Raw genomic sequence first — 6,007 nt, 5'->3', positions numbered from 1 at the left:
TGTGCTCATGGTGTGAGATGCAAAACTAACCTAATACACATCCCATGTATACTAGATGTATCTAGAGAGGAACAGCCAGATGTTAAAAATACTCTGCTCAGCCACAAGATTAGGGGAAATTCACCATTTGGGTCACTTTCTTCCTTGCCTCTACCCCTAACAAAGAGGCCTTGGGATCACTGTTGAAGTGACTCTGCTCAATTAGGCTGGTCTGTGAATGGGTCAGAAAATAATACAATAAATACTAGTTTAATTTGTCTGGTTAAATTAGGAGTGTCTGGATACAGGTGTTTTGTTTTGTTTTGTTTTTTAGAGAGAGAGAGGGAGGGTGAGGGGGAAAGGGAGAGAGAGAATCTTAAACAGGTTCCACGCCCAGTGTTTTCCCAGACTTTTAACTCTAGAGAATACACTGATGGTTACCAGAGGGGAGGTCAGGGGATGAGGGGATGAACTAGGTGATGGGAATAAAGGAGTGCATTGACATGTTGGTTTTCCTCTCTTTTTTTCCTCCTATGTTTGTCTGTTTTGTTTCTTAAATTCCACATGAGTGAGATTATATGGTATATGTCTTTTCCTGACTGATTTATTTCGCTTAGCATAATACTCTCTAGCTCTATCCATGTTGTTGAAAATGGCAGGATTTCTTTCTTTTTTATGGCTGAGTAATATTCCTGTGTGTCTTTTTGATGGCTGAGTAATATTCCATTGTGTATATACACCACCTCTTCTTTATCCATTCATCAGTTGATGGTCATTTGGGCTCTCTCCATAATTTGGTTATTGTTGATAATGATGCTATAAACATTGGGGTGCATGTACCTCAATGAATTATTATTTTTTGTATCCTTTGGGTAAATACCTGGTAATGAAATTACTGAACAATAGCGTAGTTTTGGCTGTGGTGGCTCAGGCTCTGCTCCACGTGTCTTCTTCATCCCAGGACCTGTTCTGAAGGATCAATCCCTATACAGAACATGTATTTCTCAGGGCACCTCAGTGGCTCAGTCAGTTAAGCATCTGCCTTTGGCTCAGGTCATGATTCTAGGGTCCTGGAATCGTGCCCTGAGTCACAGTCCTGGGATCGAGCCCTGAGTCGGGCTCCCTGCTGGTCAGGGAGACTGCTTCTCCCTCTTCTTCTGTCTGCCTCTCGCCCTTCTTGTGTTCTCTCTCTCGCTGACAAATAAATAAGTAAAATATTTTTTAAAAAAAGAACATATATTTCTCACTTCACAGGGAAAAAGACAAGAATGAAAAACACACAAAAGCTTTCTTTCTGTTTCTGCTCAGTTATAGTGTATGACTAGTCCACTGTCATTATATTGGCCAAACCAAGATATGTATCCAAACCTTCCATCGATGGGGAAGGGACATACACTCTTCTTATGGGGCATTTCTGAAAATCTCAAGACAATGAGCAGGGATGTATAATTCTCTTATAAAAGGGGATAAATGTGAAATCAACCACCCATGACAAAATTAAATGCAAGAAGGCTTGAAAATCATAATGTATGAAACAAGAAGAGAAAGACCAAACTCTACTGAAAAATAATACACTGGATAAAAAAACACAACTATGCATTTTCTACAGAATGGCAGGGAAAACAGTAAAGTCAGAAAGATTAAAGGAATTGGTAAATCTCTGCCATACAAATGTTAGCCAAAATAAACCAGAGAGTCATACCGATTAGTCACTAGACAGAAAAACCAAATGATCAACTCACTAGATGTTCAAAAGACAGGCAATTAAACCCAATATCTGTTTTTAATAATAATTCTTTGTAAACTAGGAATAGAAAGATACTACCACAGCATGATAAAGTGTGCATGTCCCAAACAAGGAGGTAACACCGTATTAAATACTGAACAGAGAGGCAATCCCACAAAGGTCAGGAATGCGGTAAGAATGCCTTCTAGCCCTATTGTATTGCAGTTTTCTTCTAGAATATCTATCCAATGCTATACATTAAGGGGGAAAAATGAAGTGTAAATACTAGAAAGGTAGAGGAAAATCACTGTTTGAAGAAAATATCTACATAGAAATTTAAGAAAAGAAACTTGGAAAACCCTTAGACTAAAAATAAATTTTGGGGCACCTGGGTGGCTCAGTCAGTTAAGTGTCTGCCTTCGGCTCAGGTTACGATCCCAGGATCCTGAGATCGAGTACTGTGTAGGGCTCGCTACTCCACAAGGAGTCTGCTTCTCCTTCCGCCCTTCCTCCCACTCATTCTCTCAATCTCTCTCTCTCATAAATAAATCAAATTTTAAAAAATCTTAACAAAGCATCTGGTTACAAAATAATAATATAAAATCAATATTATTTCTATAAAATAATAATTAGTACAAATATAATAAAACAAGATCCTTTATTAATGACATTGTCTGAGTACATCCTGTGTCCACAGCCATCCTCCAAAACATAATTATCCATGCTTTATACTACACGCATTCATTTCCCAGCCATAGAAAATTGATCACAACTTGGCTTCTGACCCAGAAGTAGCTATGCATAGGGCAACCAGGAGCCTGTGGCCTGCCTAAATAAGGTGATCTTTATTTCTTATCTCTGAACTAATCAGATCCTCTTCATTGATAAGAACACACTTAGGGACATAACCACTGGAACATCTCAGAGGCTGAGACACAAAACAGAGAGAAGGGAATTAGTATAAGCCAAAAACAGCAGTGGCTTTGATCAGGAGAGGAGAAGTAGAGAAGGCAATGAGAGAGGAAGAGTAAGATTTAGGCAGAGAAGCTGAGGGGGAGGAGCTGAGTCACAGATGTAGTGCACCAGTAGAGTTGTTCTGTCATTCTCCCTAGCCTCTATTCTTGTTACATAAAGCCTGACTAGAAAAACTGTGAAAATGTAAAAATGGAAGTAAAAACAGAAGGCATTCTGAATGTAGAACTGTGTCTTACAACCTAATCATGCCAAACACAAATGCCATTTGCAACAGCAACACAAAATATTAAAAACCAAGTACAATATCTATCAATAAGAGACAAAAATTTAAATATTTTAAAGCAAGAAAAATTATACAAATGGAGAACCACATATCAAAGCAAAAAATTCAATATTTAATGATGTCAACTGGGCAAAAACCAATTTATGAATTTAAAATGCAATTTTTAAAAATCTAAATATAGTTGACATACAATGTTACATTATTTTCAGGTATACAACTTAGTGATTTGACAAGTTTACACATTATGCTATGCTCACCATGAGTGTAGCTATGATCTGTCCTATTACATCACTATTACAGTATCAATGATTATATTCCTTATGTTCTGCTTTTTATTCCCATAAGTTACTCATTCCATAATGAGACCTGCTCCTTTTGCTCAACCACCCATTCTTCTCCCCTCTGGCAACCACCAGTTTGCTCTCTGTATTTATATTTCTGATTTTGCTTTTTGTTTATTTATTATTTTAGATTACACTTAAGAGGTGGAATCATGTGGTATTTGTCTTTCTCAATCTGACTTATTTCATTTAGCATAATACCCTCTAGGTCCATCCATGTTGTCTCAAATGGCATGATCTCATCCTTTATATGGCTGTGTAATATTCCATGGTGTATATATAACACATTTGTGTATTGATGAGACACATTGCTTCTATGACTTGACTATTGTAAATAATTTTGCAATAAACATAGGGCTACATTTATCTTTTTGAGTTAGTGTTTTCATTTTCCCTGAGTAAATACCCAATAATGGAATTGTTGGATAATATGATATTTCTATTTTTTTTAGATTTTATTTATTTATTTATTTATTTGACAGAAAGAGAGAAAGAGAGAGCACGCACACAGGGAGGAGGGGCAGGGAGAGGAGCAGGCAGACTTCATGCTCAGTGAGGAGCATGATATGGGGCTTGATCATAACCTGAGCTGAAACCAAAAGTTGGCTGCCCAAACAACTGAGCAATCCAGACGCCCCTCTATTTTTAATATTTTGAGGAACTTAAACTGAAATACCAATGAGGTATTTCAAAACTTGACAAAACTTTTTAAAATTTCGTCTGTAAAACCAAACAGATGAGCTACTTCCAGGAATATATGTTAAAAAAAATACTCAGATACAAGACATATGTATGAGGAAATTAATCATGGTATACTTTATAATAGCAGAATCTGAAAACATCTAATGCATATAAATAGATTATGGTAGATCAATATTAGGGAAAATAGCTAAATCATTAAATTGCTACCAAAAAATATTGTTACATTTGAATATATTTGTGATATATTTTAAATGAAAATTAAAGAGGTCTATATATTAAGCACACATTTATTGAAAAAACTATCCACTTTAGTGAATAGACATCACGCTTAAATTTGTAGTCCAAAGCATCAAGACTAGTAATTAGATTGTAGGTATTTTTATTTTCTAATTTGCATATTTTGAATTTTCTAAAATGTCTCCAGTGAAAATGTATTTTTGTAATAAAACAATAAATGCTATTATGTTATAAAAAGAATAAATCAGCAACAAGAGCCTGAAACAGAGCCATGCAAATAATACAGCCAAATAAGTGTTTGTAGAATGAATGAATGAATAGGTGGCCAAAATAATTAAAAAAAAAAAAAGACAGTTGTGTTGACAGACAGTGAAGTTCATTAACCAAGAAAATAACATCTTTTAAATAACAATAATTTATTGTTATTTGAATGAACGCAAGAACAGTTAAGTGAAATAAAATAAAAAGCTCAGCAATAAACCCAAGTACATAAAATAATTTAGTATATGATACATGTGAAATTTGCAGTGAAAATATTCACCAAAGAAAGAGCCCATAAGTTGTTTTCAGACAAGTGGTTAAAATTTGGGGTGAGGGGATAAAAAATAACTCTACATCCCATGTCATAAAGCATCTGAAAGAAATTCAGCAGGAAATGACAGATAAAGAATATTTTTAACAGTTTTAAGTGCCTTAACTCATACAGGTTTGATTTTTTTGGAAAACAAAACTACTCATGAAAATTGGTTATTGGTTTTAGGACATGAATAAACAACACAGTGGAAAAATACAGGTAGATAATAATTATATGTTATTAAATGTAACTAAACCAAAGGGACATAAATTGTAGCAGTGATACTTAATTTGTGTCTCTGAAAAGATTTTTAAAAAGTAGTAATGTTATTATCCAGGGTGAATCATTTATGGGATTAAAACAGCTATACTTTCCTGAGAGGTGACTGGTCTGTGTGTATCAAAGCTTAAAGTGTGACCTAATGACTCAAGTTCTAGGACTTCTAAAGAATCAAACATTCAAACCAAGATTTATGTACAAGTGTGTTCATTATGGTGCTACTTATAATAGCAAAATACTGGAAACAGCCTGCATAATGAACATACGAATTGATTTAATAAATTATTTATATGATATGCACTACTTCAAGATCACATTTTAGAAGAGAATTAAAGTAAAAAGTTTAGAATGGCTACAGTCAAAAACACAAGAAATAACAAATGTTGGCGAGAAGATGTGGAGAAAAAAGAACCCTTGTGCACCGTTGGTAGGAATTCAATTTGATGCAGCCACGGCGGAAAACAGTATGGAGGTTCCTTGAAAATTTAAAAACAGAAGTACCATAGGATCCAGTAATACCACTCCTGGGTACTTATCCAAAGAAAATGAAAACGTTAATTCAAAAAGACACATGCACCCCTATGTTTATTGCAGCATTATATACAATAGCCAAGATATGGAAGCAGCCCAAGTGTCCACTGATAGATGAATGGATAAAGGAAGATATGGTATACGATCTCACTCATATGCGGAATTTAAGAAAGAAAACAGATGAACATATGGGAAGGGGGGAAAGAAAAAAACTGAGAGGGAAACAAACCATAAGAGACTCTTAATGACAGAGAACAAACTGAGGGTTGATGGAGGGAGGTGGGTGGGGGATGGGCTAGATGGGTGACAGGTATTTAGGAGGGCACTTGTTGTGATGAGCACTGGGTATTGTACGTAAATGATGAATCACTAAATTCTAC

This window comes from Ailuropoda melanoleuca, chromosome X (assembly GCF_002007445.2).
Source record: "Ailuropoda melanoleuca isolate Jingjing chromosome X, ASM200744v2, whole genome shotgun sequence".
In the NCBI taxonomy this organism is placed as follows: Eukaryota; Metazoa; Chordata; class Mammalia; order Carnivora; family Ursidae; genus Ailuropoda; species Ailuropoda melanoleuca.
The sequence above is the reverse complement of the archived record's forward strand: the minus strand, read 5'-3'. Positions refer to the sequence as shown.